General features: G+C 41.7%; 1 pseudogene; it reads right to left on the reverse strand.

Moving 5' to 3' along the window:
* Positions 1-2,551: 2,551 nt before the first annotated feature.
* LOC147437423 (uncharacterized) lies at positions 2,552-10,735 on the reverse strand (annotated as a pseudogene).
* Between the last annotated feature and the right edge of the window lie 11,958 nt (positions 10,736-22,693).

Here is a 22,693-nt window from a genome sequence, read left to right on the forward strand (position 1 = left end):
CAATCTCCCAAGGGGTCCAATGAGCATTCAGCATCCCAATGGCTTGCCTGATTCCTATTGGCCAGAAGACTAAGGGGTCCAATGAGAGTTTAATTGCATTAATTAATTACCTAAAGCTCTCACAAAAGGGGAAAGGGGGACACATGTCACAAGGCTATCACTTATGCTTCTTAATTATCATTGGCTAAGCTTTGCAGGGTCCAATGGGGTGCCAACATGAGTAAATTCCAAGAGGGGTCGACCAAGAGAGGGAGGGGGGGCTGAATTTGAGAAGGAATTATCAAACACACACTCACACAATCTCATGTGTGAAGCAAGAAGACTTTCTCTCTCTCTCCTTCCCAAGCTTTAATGGCTCATCATCTACTTCAAGCTTGGAAGGAGGCCTCCACCAACAAATCTTAGTTTTGTGATGCAAATCCAACCAAGAGCCAAGCTTCAATGCATGCTCATCTGCTCTACCATGCTAATCACTAAGCTATCCTAAGATTTTATGAGTGATTATGTGAGGAGATATACTTCTTTCTCGTAAGACTACTCCTTCTTCCTCTCAATCTACTCTCATACCCCGAAATCTCTCACCATCTTTGAAGGTGTGTGAGGTCTTGGATCTGAGACCGTGAGGGAATTGATGTTGTGTTTTATAAGTGTTTGCTTAGTTCTTAAGCTTCCATCTTCATTGCACTAGCTAGTTATTAAAGGAACACCAAGATTTGTATTTTAAAATGTCTCCCTTGAGGGGGGAAACCTATAATACAAAGCCTTTTGGAGGGGGGACCAGCTCCATATAAATCCGGTCAACTGTTGTCAATAGCTTAATTTCTCTGTCTTTTGAAGTATTGTTCATGCCTATCTAACTAGGTGTTATGCTTTTTGTTGCTCTATCCATCCAAGCACTCTTGCTATGCTCATTAGGAATCTATTCTGATGAAATGCTCACTATGTATATGCTATTTTCCGCTACACACAAGTTACTAGGCCATTAAATGTTACATATAAAATGAGCTTGTTTGTTGAACCTGTCTACTATCGTTCATTTTCCCGTATTCTTGTGGATAGACCTAGGCAATCCAAAGATAAAATCCATGGATATGCTCTTCCATGGTGAATTAGGGATTGACAAAGGTTGAAGCAATCTAAGTTGCTTCCCTCTATCAAACTTCATCTTTTGGCATACCACACATTTAGAAACATACTCTTGTATGTTTTCTTTCATGGCAGGCCAATAGAAATATGTTTATATCCCTTTTAGGGTAGACTGAATCCCTCTATGCCCCGCATAAGGAGGAGCATGAGATTCATACATTACTTTCTCACATAGTGAGTTAGTAATGCATAATCTATTGCTATAGAGAAGATAACCATCTTGTAAGGTAAATGCTTCCTCTTTTTCCCCTAGTGCAAGGGCTTAAATCACATCTCTAAAATCAGGATCAATAGCATATTCATCTATTATAGAAGATAGATCATTGTGAGTTGCTATGGAGACCGCATTCACTCTCGGCCGAGTGCATCGGCTACTTGATTATTCTTGCCAGCAATGTGAGCAATAATGAAAATGAAATTGCAATAGGAAATTTGCCCACCTCATTTGTTTGTCGAAGAGCTTGGTCTGCGTCATGAAGTACTTAAGGCTTTGGTGATCCGTTCGCAGAATGAAAGGAGTCCCCAATAAGTAGTGCTTCCATGAGTCTAAGGCATGTAGAATTGCGAGGAGATTCTTTTCATATATGCCTAGAGCTTGCTCAATAGGGTCGAGCCTTCAACTTTCCTAGGCTATGGCCTCTGCCCTTCTTGGAGTAAAAAAACTCCAAGGCAATCACCACAAGCATCACATTGAACCTCAAATGGCTTTGAGAGATCCGGTAGTGTAAGCACAAGTTGAGAGATAAGCTTTTTGAAGGCATTGTTCTCCTTGGCAGACCATGTATACCTAATGTTTTTCTTTGTTAGGTCATGTAATGGTCCCGCGATTTGTGAGAACTTTTCTATGAAGCGTCTATATTATGCACACATACTTATAAAGCTTCTTAGTTCATGTAGATTCCTTGGATTAGGCCATCCTTTTATTACCTCTAACTTTGATGGATCCATTTGGATGCCATCTTGAGAGATAATATGACCTAAATACTGAATCTCTTGTAAGAAAAACTCACTTTTCTTTCGATTAATATAAACTCATATAGGTACATACTGGTAGGCTTCAAAATAAAATCATTTCTTTGAAGATGCCAAGGAATCTTGAAGGTGAAGAGAGAGAGAGAGAGAGAGAGAGAGAGAGCAGCCTCAATCCATTCAATTTAAACAATAGTATTAGCAGGCATTAAAACTAGTCATTCTAGATCTGAGTAAGAAATGCAATTATCTACGACAATTTCACATGAAGCGGATACATGAGATCCAACCTTTTGAAAACCTTATGAAGGAACGCCATAACAAACAACAAGTCATAAAAATTGGTAAGGCATAAATTGAAGTTGATGTGTAATGACACGTAAACAGAAAAGACAATTACACGACCGATAGATAAGGATAAGCCATCACATTAAATTCATGAACGGAAACGTCCGATTACATTATTCAGTCTTATCACAAGTGCATTCAATTTATTCAATTGCACTTTTAAAGATGCGACCTCTTTGCGTAATGACACTATTTGCTCCTCTAGTTGAGTTACCTGGATATCCGCTACATTTACTTGACAATCTTGAACTACATTTTTTATTGACTCTACAGACTCTTTTATGAAGAACTTAAGGGTGCCATTGTCATGGCCATGGATGTAACATTTAATGGCCTAATAACTTATGTGTAGCGGAAATTACCATGAACATAGTGGGCATTTCATTAGAATAGATTCCTAATGAGAATTACAAGAGTGCTTGGGTGGAGAGAGCAACAAAAAGCATAACACCTAGTTAGATAGCATTGACAATACTTTCAAAAGAGAGAGCAATTAAGCTATTGACAATAGTTGAGGACCGGATTTTCATGGAGCCGATCCCCCCTCCAAAAGGCTTTGTATTATGGTTTCTCCCATCAAGAGAGACATTGTACAATACAATTCTTTGTGTTCCTTCAAGACTAGCTAGTGCAATGAAGATGGAAGCTTCATGCACTAAGCAAAACACTTAATCAAACACAACTTGAATTATCCCCGTTCTCAGACCCAAGACCTCACACACCTTCGAAGATGGTGAGAGCTAGCAGGGTATGAGAGTAGATTGAGAGGAAGAAGGAGTATCTTACGAGAAACATGTACATCTCCTCACATAATCACTCATATTAGCATAGCTTAGCTTAGTAATTAGCTTGGTCTCAGCTATACTCATCTGCAACGAAGATCTTCCCATGTACCTTAAGTAGCAAGGGACTTTTTGATCTTCCCTCAATTACCTCGAAAGGTGCTTTTCCCATGGAAGTATGTACAGTGTTATTGTAAGCATACTCCACTAAGGGTAAGTACTTCTCCCATTGGGATCTTTGATCTACTTCCGTTACATAGGCTTTTAGTAGATCGAGAATGGTTAGGTTAGCTATTTCACTTTGGCCATCCGTTTGTGGATGTTAGACCGAAGAGAAGTTTAGCCTTGTCCCTAAATTCTCAAAGAGACCCTTCCAGAAATTACTGGTCATTCTAGGATCTCTATCCGACACTATGGACATGGGCAAGCCATGGTACTTGAAAATTTGTGAAATAAAGAGGGTTGCCATTTGATGGGCTTTGATAGTCTTTTTGACAGGTATAAAATGAGCTTGTTTACTAAACCTGTCTACTATCGTCCATATTCCCGTATTCCCATGGAGAGACTAAGGGAATCCAAAGATAAAATCCATCGATATGCTCTCCCATGGTTAATTAGGGATTGGCAGGGGTTGAAGCAATCCAAGTTGCTTCCCTCTATCAAATTTTGTCTTTTGGCATACCACACATTTGGAAACATACTCTTGTATGTTCACTTTCATGGTAGGCCAATAGAAATATGTTTCAATTCCCTTTAAGGTAGACTGAATGCCTCTATGCCCCGCATAAGGTGGAGCATGAGATTCATACATTACTTTCTCACGTAGTGAGTTAGTGACGCATAGTCTATTGCCATAGAGAAGATCACCATCTTGTAAAGTGAATGGTTCTTCTTTCTTCCCTAATGCCAGGGCTGAAATCACATCTCTAAAGTCGGAATCAATAGCGTACTCATCTATCATTGAAGATAGATCATTGTGAGTTGCTATGGAAACCGCATTCACTCTCAGCCGTCTTGAGAGTGCATCGGCTACTTGATTGTGCTTGCCAGCAATGTGAGCAATATGAAAATGAAATTGCAAAAGGAAATTTGGCCACCTCATTTGTTTGTCGGAGAGCTTGGTCTGCGTCATGAAGTACTTAAGACTTTGGTGATCCGTTCGCAGAATGAAAGGAGTCCCCAATAAATAGTGCTTCCATGAGTCTAAGGCATGTAGAACTGCAAGGAGTTCCTTTTCGTATATGCCTAGAGCTTGATCAACAGGGTCGAGCCTTCGGCTCTCATAGCCTATGGCGTGCCCTTCTTGGAGCAAAATAGCTCCAAGGCAATCACCACAAGTATCACATTGGACCTCAAATGGTTTTGAGAGATCCGGTAGTGTAAGCACAGGTTGAGAGATAAGCTTTTCTTTAAGATTTTCGAAAGCATTGTTTTCCTTAGCAGACCATGTATACCTAACGCTTTTCTTTATTAGGTCATGTAATGGTCCCATAATTTGTGAGAACTTTTCTATGAAGCGTCTATAGTATGCACACATACCTATAAAACTTCTTAGTTCATGAAGATTCCTTGGTTTAGGCCATCCTTTTATTACCTCTAACTTGGATGGATCCATTTGGATGCCATCTTGAGAGATAATGTGACCTAAATACTGAATCTCTTGCAAGAAAAATTCACTTTTCTTTCGATTAACATAAAGTTCATTCTCTCTCAAAACTTGAAATATTACCTCGAGATGTTGCTTGTGTTCCTCCAATGAATTAGAGTAGATGATAATATCATCAAAGAACACTCCAGTGAAGGTTCGATGAGGCTTGAACAGCTTCTCCATCAAGCGATTGAATGTGGCTGGTGCATAGGTCAAGCCAAAAGGCATGATAATGTATTCGTAAAGACCAAATGTAGTACGAAATGCGGTCTTTACAATGTCTTGATCAACTATCCTTATTTGATGATAGCCACTTTTTAGGTCAACCCTACTGAAGTAGGTCGATCCTTGTAGCTTATCAAATAGGTCTTCTACCCGTGGAACGGGAAACCTATTCTTGATAGTGATCCTATTTAGTGCTCTATAGTCGACACACATACGATATGTGCCGTCTTTCTTTTGCACTAATAGCACAGGTGAGCAAAATGGAGATGAGCTTGGCCTAACCATACCCTTCTCAACTAACTCATGCACTTGCCACATAATCTCCTCTTGTTGAGCTTGAGAAACTCTATAAGGAGGTTTATTAGGCGGTGAACTTCCTGGAAGAAGTTCAATTGCATGGTCATCATTACCTCGTTTAGGAGGTAGCTCAAAAGGGATGTCGTCAATAAAAACATCTTGAAACCCCTTGAGAAAATTGGATAACTCTAATTCCTTTTGGTTGCTTTTATTTTCTTTTGCTAAAGCATTAGGTTCATTTTGAGAGTCTTTAACAAAAATCATGTACACGGAAATAGAGCTCTTTATTGGCTTGATGAAAGCTGGTGTATGTACAATGGGGATGGTGTTTTCCTTAGCATCTATATACATGTCTTTTTCCCCGAACTTAAAGGAGATTCTCCTTTCAGGAAATTTAACATCGGCAGCAGGCGGTCAAACCATGGTGCCCCTAGGATTACATCCTCATGCTTGAGAGGAGAGATAAAGAAGTCCTCTTTGTCCACATAGCCTTGGACATGAAGCCTCAATTTCCCGATTAAGGGAGTGACTGAAGCTTCTTGCCCCTTGAAGGCACTGTTTGCGGGTAGGACATCTCCCATCTCGTAGGATTGTATTCCTAGCTTGGTGGCCAACTCTATAGATATAAAATTGTGAGTAGAACCAAGGTCAAAGAGAATAAAAGCATCATGTTCTCTTACCTTTCCCCAAGCATGGCATAGAGGAGATCCTTTGTGGTGAGTTGGGTGAGTCTCCTCCTCTTGGATTTCAACCAAGGAAGCTCTAGGAGGATCTTGGCGGTTGTTCTTTTGGGGACAAGCGCAGTACGCATGTCCTTGTTCTCCGCACTTGAAACACCGGTTATCCTTACGATAACGCTCAAGCTCTTCAGGAGAGAGTTTATTCTTACCTTTGTAAACTCCCTTCTCGTTAGCTTTGTTGGAGTTGCCCTTAGGAGACTTTTGGACATTGTTCTTCCCCTTAGGCTCATTGGAACCCTTATTTTCTGGGGGCTTATTATTTCTTTTTGCCCCCGTTTGGAAATTGATTCGAGAGGCGACCATAGTGTGGTGTATTACCACCGATATGGTACGTGGTCTTTGGGAGTTGACATACTCCACCATTTCTTCGGTTAAGCCCGCACAAAATTGTTGCTTTTGCTCTCCAAAATCCAACCTTTTGAAGACAGTGGCTTTGAGTTGTAGGTCCCAAAACTTGTCTACATATTTGTGGATGGATTCATTGGGAGAGAGCTTTAAGCTTTGCCATTCGGTGAGTACTTTGTCTTTGGCATCGGTGGCCAAAAGCTGCTTCATAATGGAAGCTCTTAAAGCTTTCCATGTTCGTGGAGCTTCACCGTTGGCTCGTAGGCTAGACCACCATTGTCTGGCGGACTTTTGAAAGTGCATAGCTACATGGCGTAGCTTAGAGGACTCCGTGAAGCCCTCATCTCCAAACGCCGCATCGAATTATTGGATAAAGGCCAAGACTTTGTCCGTAGCACCAAAGGTACCATCATAGGTAAGGAAAGAGATGCTCTTCCCTCCCTCTTTGAATTTCTTCAACTTGGACGACCTCTTCCATGTGGCATAGGATTTCCTATGACCTCTTCTTTTTTATGGTTCAAAGGTTGCACCATCACTTTCTTCAGAGGGTGAAGAATTTGAAGAAGGTGGAGAAGAGGGTGACCTCTTTCTCGCCTTTTTCTTGTCTTGATCTTTGTAGTCTTCACCATAGCTTTCATAAGAGGAAGAGGATGAAGAAGATGGAGAAGAGGGTGTCCTCTTTCTCGCCTTTTTCTTCTCTTGATTTTTATCATCCCTCTTTGAATTATGGCGTGGAGAAGAGTGTGATGGTCTTCTCCGCTTTGGTGGTGATGGAGAGCGTTTAGCCCGCCGTCTTCGTGGAGCCATCTCCGCCGAGGTGGCGGGAGACTCGCTTCTTTCTCGTTCCTTCGGTGGAGGCTCTCGAGTTCTCCTTTGGGAAGGAGATGCATCATCAATAAGTAAATTCTTGAGCCCTTCATATGGATTCTCTTCTTCTTCTCGAATCGGAGAGAGACCTCTTTTGGTAGTCTCACAAGGAGGCTTCCTAGGTGTTCTCTCGTCATGGTGAAGTGCACGGAGCTGTCATTGCACTTCACTTTGGAGAGATGGATTGCCCATGGCTTGTTGAAGCCTAGAAACAAGATAGTTAACAAGCATTGAAGCATCATTAGTAGCTTGTTCATGAGCAAAATCAAAGTTATCAACATTAATTTCACTCTCTTTACTATTGTCAGCCATTCTAACAACTTTTAGGTGTAAACTTTTTAGGTGTACTTTGGCACTTCAAGCCCTAGTTGCTACTCATCTTTACCCCTTTAGAAAAAGCACTCAAGCTACTGTACCCGCGGCTCGAATACCATTAATTGCAAGGAATAGAAGAGAGGGTCTTTCGACACCAAAACAGCACCGGCTCCTATCAAGCTTCTAATAGCTCAATAGTGGTTAAGCCGTAGGCAAGCCCCGTAGGACTCCACTATTAAGACCATAGCTCTCGATGGTGATGCCCCGTTAACTGCACGAAGGCAGGCGCACTACAACGCTGAAAAATCCCTATTTTACTTACTCACAGGCAATTAATAATACCAACCATTTGTAGCTAGCTTGAGGACCTCCCTTCTTGAGCAAGAAAAGAGAAACCTTGAGCTCTGATACCAATGTACCATTTAATGGCCTAATAACCTATGTGTAGCGGAAATTAGCATGAACATAGTTGGCATTTCATTAGAATAGATTCCTAATGAGAATTACAAGAGTGCTTGCGTGGAGAGAGCAACAAAAAGCATAACACCTAGTTAGATAGCATTGACAATACTTTCAAAAGAGAGAGCAATTAAGCTATTGACAACAGTTGAGGACCGGATTTTCATGGAGCCGGTCCCCCCTCCAAAAGGCTTTGTATTATGGTTTCTCCCATCAAGAGAGACATTGTACAATACAATTCTTTGTGTTCCTTCATGACTAGCTAGTGCAATGAAGATGGAAACTTCATGCACTAAGCAAAACACTTAACAAACACAACTTGAATTATCCCCGTTCTCAGACCCAAGACCTCACACACCTTTGAAGATGGTGAGAGCTAGCAGGGTATGAGAGTAGATTGAGAGGAAGAAGGCGTATCTTACGAGAAAGATGTACATCTCCTCACATAATCACTCATATTAGCATAGCTTAGCTTAGTAATTAGCTTGGTAGAGAAGATGAGCATGCATTGAAGCTTGGCTCTTTGTTGGATTTGCATCCACATGCCAAGAGAGTGTTGATGTAGGCTTCTATCTCACAAGCTTGGAGTAGGTGATGAGTTCTCCATTAAAGCTTGGGAAGATATAGTCTTCTCTTTCTTCACACATGAGCTTGTGTGAGTGTGTGTGTGTGATAATGCCTTGTAAAAATCAGCCCCCTCTCTCTCTTGGGCGAGCCCTCTTGCTAATTGCTCTTGCTGAAGCCTCATTGGCCCTCCCCAAGTCAAGCCAATTACAATTAAGCAGCATAAGTGATAGCCTTCTGACATGTGGCCCCCTTTCCCCTTTTGTGAGAGCTTTAGGTAATTAAATAATTAAACTAAACTCTCATTGGACCCCTTTGCCTCCTGGCGAATAGGAATCAGGCAAGCCATGGGGCTCCTGAATGCTCATTGGACCCCTTGGGAGACTGCCCAATAGTCTTCTAGGAGACTTAATTCTTATTGGTTTCTTTTATTAAATATTTTTAAATTAATTAAACTAGATTTACTCTAGCTTAATTCTCATTGGTCCACTTCAAGGGTCTTCCAATAGGAATTGGGCACACCTTGTGGGCATCTGGCCTAGGGAGCTGACATGTGTCCCTCATTCCCTTTGTGTAAAGGGAGCCTGTGTGTGTGTGTGTGTGGCTTTCTCTCTCATCCCCTACCTTTAGGGCTCGCCCCCTCCCATGTAGGGATGTGCAAAGACTTTTAGGGCACACACAAAGCATCCAATTTTCCCTAGGGTTGACCTTTTGGACACGACCTTTGAATTTTGGAACCTTAGCATTTTGGAAGTCTTAATGGGCTGAACCTTAGGGTCTTTTTAGCCCATTGTTGCACATGGCTCTTTTGCAGATGGCCCCCCCTTTGGATCCCTATTTTCCCTCCTTTGGATCCCTACTATGGCCGGTCTGCTAGCTTAACCAATATTCTAGCTTTTTCTCCCTTGGCACTTCCCCACATTAAATGATCAGTTTAATATGAGAAAATCATTTAGGAGAATTAGATATTGATTATTATGACAATGGACCTCAGTCCAAATCTGTAGTAGGATTGCCTTTAATCTTTCAACAACATCTTCCACCACACCCTCAAACGTGTCCTGCGTGTCATTGGCCTCCACAGCATTCAAATGACCTCCTCCTCCATTACGATCTGCACAAAAAAGAACGAACCCAACAAGTTAGAATCTAATGGCAGAGAAATGTGGTTCAAGGAAAACAAATTGTCATGAATTATAAACCTTCAAGATGCAACAAGTATTGCCTCTGTGCGATGCACGAGAGGCATGAAATCATCGCCTATCTGTGTGCCTTCGTCGTGTCATCAATGATAACAACATTAGCTTTTGGATCGTCCACGTTGGTCTCTTTAAATGCGGTCGTATCGGTAAGCTCCTTGCTATTCAAAGACAGTGACAAGTACCTAAAGCAATGAACGCATGGAAAAGAAAGCAGAATAATATGATGCTAACCTTTCTATAGCCTCCCATCGGGACCTAAACCAATCAGCTCTTGGTTGTGCATTGGCGTACGAGTCATCGGCCACAAAAATGCTCACTATGTCCTGGTAAGTCACGGTTGAGGGAAAAGCCATGCAGCGCCACATCGCTCTTATCTTTTTCAGGTACATTCCTCGGCCTTGGTAAGGAATGATCCACGACGATGAAGGGTAGTATTTTCCAGTACGCAACATAATGTGCAAGGTGGACAAGAAATCGTTCCCTAGAGGGTGCCGCATTTTGAACTTCCAATACATTGCAGCACGGTCGAAAATATTGTTCGGAGTTAGGAATACCCTGTTCTTCAGGTCGTCTACACCGTAAAGGGTATACAACTCTACACCCTTGTTGATATCATCAACGGTGATATTGTGAGTCAGCTTGGAAGTGCGGCTCACCTTCGTCCTTCATGCAGTAGCCTACCATCCCCTGGAAGGTATGAATATTTTTCTGCTTTAGAGCTCTACATAGGATGTTAGCACCTGCCGGACCTTCCTTGTCCCAACCCAAGTACGACTTCAGCTTCTTGTTGATGGCAATAAGAGACGACGACAGCATACGAACCACCATTTGAAAATGCAAATGGAAAACACTGCCTCCTCTTTCCACTGCGCACATCCCCGCTAATGTCTCCTTCTGCAAGAATTCATCAACGCGTGGAAGAAGACATGTATCTATGTCCTCCCCCCTCACGGAGATTGTCACACTCGCTTCCATTAACTTTTTCAGCCTCTTCGACTCATTTGAGGACCTCTCCTCTCTGGTCATTCGAGGACGCCCCCTCCTCTTAACGGGGACGCCTTCTTCACCCGCGCTACTGGCCGCAACCCTTGCACTATTTTTCAACGAAGCCATTGTAATTGCGTGCTCTCTCTAAATAAAGCAAAAAAAGAACATAAAGCTGCTACTGTAAAAATCAATTTGTCTCTCTCTCTCTCTCTCTCTCTCTCTCTCTCTCTCTCTCTCTCTCTCTCTCTCTCTCTCTCTCTCTCTCTCTCTCTCTCACTAACACGCACACACACACACAAAGTTACCATCTCCAATCTCCCCGGATAAATAGAGCTACTCTTGTTCAAATCAATTTCTCTCTCTCTCTCTCTCTCTCTCTCTCTCTCTCTCTCTCTCTCTCTCTCTCTCTCTCTCTCTCTCACTCACTCACTCACTCACTCACTCACTCACACACACACACACACACACTCTGCACACTGGGCGAAAGGGGTGAAAGTAAACCCTCCCAAACAACAAAAAAATCCCAAACGAACACTCTGCACACACAGTTTTCGGTACCTACTGCTGTAAAAATACATTTCTCCCTCACTCTCTCTCTCTCACTAACACACACACACACTCTGCACATAGGGCGAAAACTCTTTTGAGACCACCCACTCTGTGTATGTGTGTGTGTGTGTGTGTGTGTGTGTGTGTGTGTGTGTGTGTGTGTGTGTGTGTGTGTGTGTGTGTGTGTGTGTGTGTGTGTGTGTGTTTAAGTATGAAAAATCCCCTCATAATTGAACCATACTTAGAAAATTGAGTTAAATAACAATATTTTAAAACAAGATGTCATAAATCATTTCATATACACCAATACAACATTTTGTATCTAATGGATAATACAATTATTTAGATCAAAAATTTGATCTTTGATCACTACAATGTAATATCTGTATCGTATGTGCCCATCCTTTGGGATGAGCTTCCACTACATCTACATGTAGAAGAATCCAGCTAGTACATTTGTTGGTACATTGGACGATCTTCTGTTTCTGCTCCTGCAGTTTTTGTTGTAATCCCAAGGAAAGAATCTCTTACCTATCACCATCCAAGAAACACAAGCCTATCAGACCTGGCATCACTTGGGAAGACAGGTGTCAACGACTCCCTCCCCTTGTTATTGGTGTCAAAAATTACAACAGAAACTAACACCATAACCTAGATCAAATATTATGTTTAAATAATGAGTCCTTAATTTATCATAATGTTTTCATCGTTTAATTCCAAAAAAAATCGGACAGCATCTCCTTCGTATTTTGAGCTAATTTTCAAAAGTCCAGTCCACTGCCATCTCATCCGAGACCCTCACGTGAGGTTTAAGGCTTTATTCAAAAACATTGTAGTATGTTCAAAGTAAAGTACTATCCCTAAATTCGAAAGCTATGCATCTATTAAACGAGGAAAAAATGTTGAAAAGTAATTCCCATATTTACAAGGTGAATATATTCAAAGCTCTAGCATTATATAAAAGGATAGGTGTCAACAATCCCTTTCTCTTGTTATTTGTATCAAAACCTATTAATAAATTCACCACAAAACCAAGGTTAATACGTGTCATATTCCTGCCACAATGAATGTGAAAAGGATCGGCAACAACTACAAAAAACCATAACTTCCAAACTCAAAAAAAGTCCTATAATTTCTCAGAACAAGCATGCCATTGCACTTATCACTATGATTAACATCACTTTTGCGCCAAAAAAGATGTGTTAGATTCAAAAAAACAAGAGACATTATGCTTCCAAGAGTAGCCTTCCAAATGATCAACCAAATCGGTCCACTGGTCATCAAAAAGGGACCAGCAATCCTTCAAAAAATACATGTGTTAGATTCAAAAAAACAAGAGACATTATGCTTCCAAGAGTAGCCTTCCAAATGATCAACCAAATCGGTCCACTGGTCATCAAAAAGGGACTAGCAATCCTTCAAAAACATCAGCAGATTATCATTAATAAACCGACCTCTGGTCCATGCTACAACAACTGTGACTGTTTTATGCATGCTATTTAGTAATATGTTTCAAGAAGATGTAATAAATAGTTTTTTGCTAGGTCACTACGAGGGGTTGTTAGCATTGGTTAGCAATCTATGCTATTTGACTCTTAAGTGAGTGATCTTCTCATTCTATTGTACAAATACTTGTTCTTTCGATAGATCATTGCGATGTTATTACATCTTCAGAGAATCATCAATACAAACCCTCTGAATTGTCAGCTTGACCCGCGAGCACAAAGGTCACAACCATGCCCAGTTGTCTTGTGAAAATCACTAAGGATGTTTGTCGTAAAATTAGAGGTGGGTTATGCATATGTAACAAGATAGGGTATCCACATATTCACAGCTCCATCTAAGCCAAAAGACACATCATCAAAAATCCCAAGTTGCGTAAAAAAATATATGTAAAGCATTCAGTAAACCAAGCTATTATCAATAGTGCATATGGGTGGGGAAAGAGAAGGGGCTCGAAAGCAGTTCCAAGAGGGATAATGCCCAATAATTCAGTAAATTATAGCTACTATTCGCTTTATCGATCGTGCATGTGTGTGGGGAGAGATAAGGGGCTCGAAAGCAGTTCAAAGACAGATAGTGCCCATTAATTGTCATTGAGACCTATAAATCAAAATATCTGTTTATTAACGGTGAAGAGGGAAGCACTAATACACACCAACACACACATTATTATTCACTAGGTAGTGATTGGAGCAGGGCCAAAATAGAGAATAGTATCTTTATCTAATAAGCAAGGGTGTGGGTGGGTGTTGTAGAGATTTGGTACCATGAACCATTACCTGTGGTCTTCTATAGAGACACAGTGAAACTTTTCTAGAGAATAGCAGCTCTAGGTTAGCACACGAGAAAGGGAAGCTGTCAGCCAAAGGTTGGCCAAAAACTTGCCAACTAGTTAAGTGTATGTGTGTGTGTGTGTGTGTGTGTGTGTGTGTGTGTGTGTGTGTGTGTGTGTGTGTGTGTGTGTGTGTGTGTGTGTGTGTGTGTGTGTGTGTGTGTGTGTGTGTGTGTGTGTGTGTGTGTGTGTGTGTGTGTGTGTGTGTGAGAGAGAGAGAGAGAGAAATAGCACCTGTGATGGGATAGGAAGAGAGAGAGAGAGAGAGAGAGAAAGAGCACCTGGCGATGGGACTCTATCAGCCTTGCCTTCGACCTGCAGACCTACGACCTATGTAATACAGTGGAGCTGGCAGTCGCTACAAAATTCCCATGTAATGACTGGCGGTCACCGATTTTGTTTTGCTGCACCCTTCCACGCAATGACTGGCAGTCATCGCTTTCGACTTGCTGCGCTACTGTTTCTTTTGCTGCGCTGCCTGGGATCAGTTTTGATTGCAATGAATCAACGATTTTCTTAAAATCGTGGGCACATACTCTCGTAAGACTTGACATATTACCTGGAGCTGTTGCTTGTGTTCGTCTAATGAATTAGAGTAGATGATAATATCATCAAAGAACACTTTGGTGAGATTTGAATAGCTTCTCCATCAAGCGGTTAAATATGGCCGGTGCATTGGTCAAACCAAAGGGCATGACAATGTATTCGTCAAGACCAAATGTAGTGCGAAATGCGGTCTTTACAATGTCTTGATCAACTATCCTTATTTGATGGTAGCCACTTTTAGGTCAATCCTATTGAAGAAGGTCGACCATTGAAGCTTATCAAATAGGTCTTCTACCTGTGGAATGGGAAACCTGTTCTTGATAGTGATCCTATTTAGTGCTCTATAGTCGACACACATACGATATTTGCCATCTTTCTTTTGCACTAGTAACACGAGAACAAAATGGAGATGATCTAGGCCTAACCATGCCCTTCTCAAACTAACTCATGCACTTGCCGCATAATCTCCTCTTGTTGAGCTTGGGAAACTCTATAAGGAGGTTTTTTAGGCAGTGAACTTCCTAGAAGAAGTTCAATTGCATGGTCGTCATTGCCTCGTTTAGGAGGTAGTTCACAAGGGATGTCGTCTCAATAAAAACATCTTGAAATCCCCTGAGAAAATTGGATAACTCGAATTCTTTGTGATTGTTTTCATTTTCTTTTGCTAAAGCATTAGATTCTTTTTTAGAATCTTTAACAAAAATCATGTACACAAAAATAGAGCTCTTTATTGACTTATTGAAAGCTTGCGTATGTACAATGGGTATGGTGTTACCCAACTCCTTAGCATCTATGTACATATCTTTTTCCGTGAACCTAAAGTAAATTTGCCTTTCAAGGAATTTAAAATTGGCAGTCGTGCGATCAAACCATGGTGCCCCTAGGATTACATCCTCGTGCTTGAGAGGAGAGATAAAGAAGTCCTCCTTGTCCACATAGCTTTGGACATGGAGCCTCATCTCCTCAATTAAGGGAGTGATTGAAGCTTCTTGACCCTTGAAAGCACCATCGGCGGGTAGGACATCTCCCATCTCATAGGCTTGGATGCCTAGCTTGGTGGCCAACTTTGTGGATATCAAATTGTGAGTAGAACCAGGGTCAAAGAGAATAAAAGCATCATGTTCTCTTATCTTTCTCCAAGCATGGCATAGAGGAGATCCTTTGTGGTGAGCATCCTCTTCTTGGATTTCAACCAAGGTAGCTCTAGGAGGCTCATTTCGTGTATTCTTGTGGGGACAAGCACGATAGGCATGCCCTTGTTCCCCGCACTTGAAACAGCAATTATCTTTACGATAACGCTCAAGCTCTTCAGGAGAGAGTTTATTTTTGCCTTTATAAATTCCCTTCTCCTTAGCTTTGTTGTTGTTGGAGTTGCCTTTAGGAGACTTTTGGACGATGTCCTTCCCCTTAGGCTCGTTGTTACGGTCCTTGTTATCTATGGGCTTAAGATTTCTCTTAGCCCCTTGTTGAAAATTGATTTGTGAAGCCACCATGGTATGGTGTATTACCGCGGATATGGTGTGTGGCCTTTGGGAGTTAATATACTCCGCCATATCTTCAGTTAGACCCGCACAAAACTGTTGTTTTTGCTCTCCAAAATCCATCATCTTTTAGTAGAGAGTGGCTTTGAGATGTAAGTCCCAAAACTTTTCTACATATTTGTGGATAGATTCATAGGGAGAGAGATTCAAGCTTTGCCATTCGGTGAGTACTTTGTCTTTGGAATCAGTGGCCAAAAACTGCTTCATGATGGAAGCTCTTAAAGCTTTCCATGTTTGTTGAGCTTCACCTTTTGCCCGTAGGTTAGACCACCATTGCCTGGCGGACTTTTGGTCCGTAGCACCAAAGGTGTCACATACGTAAGGAAAGATGTTCTTTCCACCCTCTTTGAACTTCTTGAGCTTGGATGACCTCTACCATGCGGCATAGGATTTCCTATGGCCTCTTCTTTTTGGTGGTTCAAAAGTTGCACCATCACTTTGTAATGGAATTTGCCTATTCAATTTGAGAATAGCGGAATTTAATGAGAGTACTTTCAAGAAATGATTTTGTGAGCATAGCGGGTAGACATAATTGAAGATAGCAACATAATCATAGCAATTAGTTAACTTGGCATAGACAATACTTTTGCAAGAGAGAGAGTTTAGAGAACATGACAACAATTGAGGACCGGATTTATGTGGAGCCGGTCCCCCCTCCAATAGGCATTTGTATTATGATTTCTCCCATAAAGAGAGACTTGTTACAATACAGTCTTTGTGTTCATTGTGACCTAGGTGATGCCATGAAGATGGAAGGCTTCATGCACCACAAACATAACATAAACTTGAAGAAAGCTTTAACTATCCCAAGCCTCAGTCCCAAGACCTCAAACACCTTCGAAGGTGGAGAGAGCTAGCAGGGAATGAGGGTAGGGAAGAGGAAGAAGAAACATTTCGTAGGACAAAGAATTAGTTCCTCACTTATCATACTCTTGTTGCTAGCATACATAATAGCATAGTAATGAAGAAGAAGGATATGGCAAGCTTAAGCATTGAAGCATGGCTCTTGGTTGGATTTGCACTCCATAGCCAAGAGTGTTGGTGTAGGCTCTCAACCTCTACTTGCTTGGAGAGGGAGCTCTTGCACTTTGCATATTACACAATGAGAGTGCTTGTGAGTGTGTGTGGGTGAGTATACCCCCTAGGCACCCCCCTAGCTTGCTTGGGTCGACCCCCCCTTGTAGCTCATGCCTGAAGCTCATTGGACCCTTCCAGGCCTAGCCAATCACAAGCAAGAGCCATTACAAGCAACATGGGTAGCCTTGGGACAAGTGTCCCCCTTTCCCCTTTGAGAGAGAGGACTTGATAAATGCTAAAACAATTAGATAATTCATGTAATTTATCATGGACCCCTTTGAACCCTATCCAATAGGCTTCAAGCAACACATGAAGGTAACATGGGTAGGGGCCTGACATGTGTCCTTGCTGCCTCTTCAAGTTGGGCTTCCCTTGTGTGTGTGAGTGGGTATTCTCTCTCTAGCCCCTAGGAAAAGGGCTCGCCCCCCCTCTTGTAGGAATGCTTTTGACTTTTAGGTGATCAAGCACCTTACTCACCAAGCATGATAAAGCACTTGAACTAGGGGGTGTTCCCACAAGCATCTCAGGCAAGCTTCTCAAGGCACCTCAAGTACTTTAATCATGCAGCAAGTCAAGCACCTCAAGCATCTTAATCAAGCACCTCAAGCATGAAAAACACCTCAAGCATGACAAGCGCCTCAAGCATGACAAGCACCTCGAGCTTGGGCCGGGTTCCCACCTCAAGCTCAGCCCTAGCTTACTTAAGGTCAAAGGACTTTTACACACATTTATTGGAGGTCTTCAATGAAGCTAACCCTAAGGTCTTATGCTCCATTGGTTACCCTTTCTCTTTGATAGACCATCTCCCTTTTGGGCCCCTTTACCATTGGCCCCGTGTTGAGATAGATCTATAAGCACATACCTATATCTTAACACTTGTTCCCGTTTATTCTCCCACATTAAGTGATCAATTTAATATGAGAAAATCATTTGGGTTAGTTAGATATTAGATTTTATGACATTACCTCTCTCTTGAAATCATAGTCGTCCTCGACTATGAGGTAGAAAAGATAAAGTCTTAGTCATTAGTCAATCGTACTTAGCGGGTAAAGGATCCCTTTTTACCCTATGACATCTTTCCAAGATGGATGACTAATCCATTTGGTGCTTGGGAGACATAGCTGCCGCAAGCATGTCTGCTCTTTAGTCCATTTTATTCTCCCAAAGTAGAGTGACAAATTCTACTTGGTGTTTGAGAGACGTCGTCATCACAAACATGATTCTAAGCATGCATACTAGTTAAATTTTGTGCACAATTAAAAAGAGGACTAGTCATATAAGACAAAAACATGAGTTATTTAAAAGAAATTTGTACATTTGCTTACTCTAATCTAGCATTGTAAGCATTGACAAGGTTCATACTATCCTTAAGTTGTACTCCTTGCATCCATTTAGCATCTTCAAAAGGATAATTTTTGAACTTAATAAGATACCGTCGGATAATCTTACCATGTCGTAGTACCTTGTCTTCATGCTGAAGGATAGCTTCGGGTTGTAGCACCTCTTCTTGGTCTTCAACTTCGGGAGGGTCTTCAATAATTGGTTCAATTGGTGGCTCTCCTTTGTAGGGCTTAAGTAAGCTTACATGAAAGGCATTGTGTATAAGCCAATGGTTGGGCAACTTGAGTTGATAAGCCGTCTCATTGATAGGCTTCAAGATTTGGAAAGGACCATAGTATCTTTTTGCTAGTTTAGCATAATACTTTTGATGGCCCGTAGGATTTTTGCCCGTCGTTTGCCTTAATCGAGCCTTAGGAAACTTGAGTAAGACCCAATCATTTTCTTTGAACATTAAGGCTCTTCTGTGCTTATCAGCAGCAGCTTTTTGCTTTTGTTGAGAGATGGCTATAGCCTCCCTAATCTTTTGAAAAGATTCTTGTAGGTCACGGCTATACTCATCGGCGGCGAAGATTTTCCCATGTACTTTCAGTAGCAAGGGACTTTTAGGTCTTCCTTCTATGATCTCGAAAGGTGCTTTGCCCGTAGAAGTATGTACAGTATTATTGTAGGCATACTCTACTAGCGGTAAATACTTTTCCCATTGTGAGCGTTGATCTACTTCGGTAACATAAGTCTTGAGTAGATCGAGTATCGTAAGATTGGCTATCTCACTTTGGCCATCCGTTTGTGGGTGATAGGCAGAAGAGAAATTCAATCTTGTTCCTAGATTTTCAAAGAGACCTTTCCAGAAATTACTGGTCATTCTAGGATCTCTATCTGACACGATGGATGTGGGTAATCCATGGTGTTTGAAAATCTGAGATATGAAGAGAGTTGCCATTTGATGTGCCTTAATAGTCTTTTTGACAGGAATAAAATGTGCTTGCTTGCTAAACCTGTCGACTATTGTCCATATTCCTGTATTCCCATGGATAGACTTGGGTAATCCAAAGATGAAATCCATGGATATACTCTCCCATGGTGAATTTGGAATAGGCAATGGCTGGAGTAATCCAGGTTGCTTCCCTCTATCATACTTGGTCTTTTGGCATACTACACATTTTGAAACATACTCTTGTATGTCCACTTTCATGGTAGGCCAATAGAAATACGTCTCTACTCCTCGAAGAGTAGGTTGAATACCTCTATGCCCTGCATATGGAGGAGCATGGGATTCATACATAACCTTCTCACGAAGGGAATGGGTAACACATAGCCTATTGCCGTGAAGAAGATAACCATCCTGCAAGGTGAATGGTTCCTCTTTCTTCCCCAAAGCAAGGGCTGACATTATGTCTCTAAAGTCAGGGTTAGTAGCATACTCATCTATCATAGAGGATAGATCATTGTGAGTAGCTATAGACACCGCATTAACTTTTGGTCGTCGTGAAAGTGCATCGGCAACTTGATTGTGCTTACCAGCTATGTGAGCAATATGAAAATTAAATTGCGAAAGAAAATTTGCCCACCTCATTTGTTTGTCAGAAAGCTTGGTTTGCCTCATGAAATACTTGAGACTTTGGTGGTCGGTTCATAGGATAAATGGAGTCCCCAATAGGTAGTGCTTCCATGTGTCTAGGGCATGTAGAACAGCTAAAAGCTCTTTCTCATAAATGCCCAAGACTCGTTCATCACCATTGAGCCTTCGGCTCTCATATGCTATGGCATGCCCTTCTTGAAGCAAAACCGCTCCAAGGCAATCACCACAAGCATCATGATTTTATTACCTCTAACTTTGATGGATCCATACGAATACCATCGTGAGAGATAATATGGCCTAGATATTGAATCTCTTGAAGGAAGAATTCACTTTTCTTTTGGTTGAGAAAAAGTTTGTTCTCCCTCAAGGCTTGAAAAATCACTTGAAGATGTTGCTTATGTTCCTCCAAAGACTTGGAGTAGATGATGATATCATCGAAGAACACTCCAGTGAATTTTCGATATGGTCTAAAAATTTTCTCCATCAAACGATTGAACGTAGCTGGTGCATTAGTCAAGCCAAAAGGCATGACTAGATATTCATAAAGACCAAAGGTTGTGCGAAACGCAGTCTTTAAGATATCCTCATCCACTATCCTTATTTGATGATAGCCACTCTTAAGGTCAATCCTACTGAAGTAGGTAGAGCCTTGTAGCTTATCAAACAGATCTTCTACCCGAGGTACGGGAAATCTGTTTTTAATAGTGATATGGTTTAGTGCTCGATAGTCCACACACATACGGTATGTACCATCTTTCTTTTGCACTAAAAGGACTGGAGAACAAAAGGGAGAGGAACTAGGCCTCACCATCCCTTTGTCTACCAGCTCTTGTACTTGCCTCATGATCTCCTCTTGTTGAGCTTGTGAGACTCGATAAGGAGGTTTGTTAGGCGGTGAGCTTCCTGGAAGGAGCTCAATACGATGGTCATCATCCCCTCGTTTTGGAGGTAGGTCCATAGGGATATCATCGATGAACACATCTTGGAATCCTTTTAGAAAAGTAGACAAGTCTAACTCTTCTTGATTCCTATCATTTTCATCAAATGAAAATGATAGGAAACATTATTAGCTTTTAGAGACTCTTTGACATAAAATGATGAAAATGATGAAACATTATTAGCTTTTAGAGACTCTTTGACATAAATCATGTACGCAGAAATTGAGCTCTTCATTGATTTATCAAAAGAAAGAGGATTTACAAGTGGAATAGTGCGACCACGCTCACTAGCATCTACATACATGTTCTTTCCCTTGTAGGTGAAGTAAATTCTCCTTTCAGGGAACTTCATGTTGGCAGCCATGCGATCAAACCATGGTGCCCCTAGGATAACATCCTGATGTTGGAGGGGAGAGATGAAGAAGTCTTCTTTGTCGACATAGCTTTGGACATGAAGCCTCAACTTCCCAATCAAGGGAGTAACGGAGGCTTGTTGTCCCTTGAAAGCTGCATCAGCTGTTACTATATCTCCCATCTCAAAAGCTTGAATGCCCAACTTGGTGGCTAACTCTATTGATATGAAGTTGAGAGTAGAGCCAGGGTCAAACAAGATGAAGGCATCATGCTCTCGTACCTTTCCCCAAGCATAGGAGAGTGATGATCCTTTGCAATGAGCATCCTCTTTTGGAGCTTCGATGGTGGAAGCCCTAGGAGTCTCATTGCGAGTATTCTTCTTGGGGCAAGAATGATAGTCATGTCCTTGCTCCCCACACTTGAAACACTTATGGTCCTTGCGAAAAGCTTCAAGCTCTTCAGGAGAGAGTTTGTTTTTACCTTTGTAAACTCCCTTCTCCTTGGACCGATTGTTGTTGTTGTTGTTGGAAGTGCCTTGGGAATTATTTTGAGCATTGGATTTCCCCTTTGCATCATTTTTATCTTTGTTTTTTATGGGCTTGACATTACGTCTAGCCCCTTGATGGAAATTGATGCGTGAAGCAACCATGGTGTGGTGGATTACTTCGGTAATAGTACCGGGCAGTTAAGAGTTGATATATTCGGCCATCTCTTCAGGTAATCCCGCACAGAATTGCTGTCTTTGCTCGGCAAAGTCTATCTTCTGAAAGACAGTAGCTTTGAGATGTAAATCCCAAAACTTATCTACATACTTGTTGATAGACTCATGAGAGAGGAGTTTCAAGCCGCGCCATTCGGTAAGAACTTTATCTTTAGTATCGCTTGGAAGAAATTGCTTCATGATGGAAACTCGTAGAGTTTTCCATGTCTTTGGGGCTTCTCCATTGCCACGAAGGCTAGCCCACCATTGACGAGCTGATTTTTAGAAGTGCATAGCTACATGGCGTAGCTTGGAGGACTCTGTGAAGCCCTCGTCCCCAAAGGCCGCATCAAATTGCTGGATGAAGGCCAACACTTTGTCGGTAGCACCAAAGGTGCCATCGTAGGTGAGAAAAGAGATACTCTTTCCTCCCTCCTTGAACTTCTTTAGCTTTTGTGACCTTCGCCATGCAGGAAATGATTTGCGATGCCCTCCCCTCTTGTATTCTCTAGGAGAATAGCCATAACTTTCATCGGAAGAGAAGGAAGGTGAAGAAGAAGGAGAAGAGGGTGACCTCTTCCTAGCCCTTTTCTTCCTTTGTTTCCTCTCTTGCCTTTGAGAGTGATGAGGAGAAGGACTATGGGTTGCTCTTTTCCTCTTGGGAGGAGTAGGCGATCGTCTAGACCGCCTTCTTCGTGGAGCCACATCTTCAGAAGAACTTAGACTTTCATTGTTTTCTTTCTCTTTGGATTCCTCCTCTCGAATGGGAGAGAGTCTTCTTTTGGGGGTCTCTTCAAGAGGCCTCCTAAGCTCTCTCTCCTCTTGGAGAGGAAGGGAAA

Source organism: Adiantum capillus-veneris, chromosome 17 (genome assembly GCF_014529385.1).
Source record: "Adiantum capillus-veneris isolate H3 chromosome 17, ASM1452938v2, whole genome shotgun sequence".
NCBI lineage: Eukaryota > Viridiplantae > Streptophyta > Polypodiopsida > Polypodiales > Pteridaceae > Adiantum > Adiantum capillus-veneris.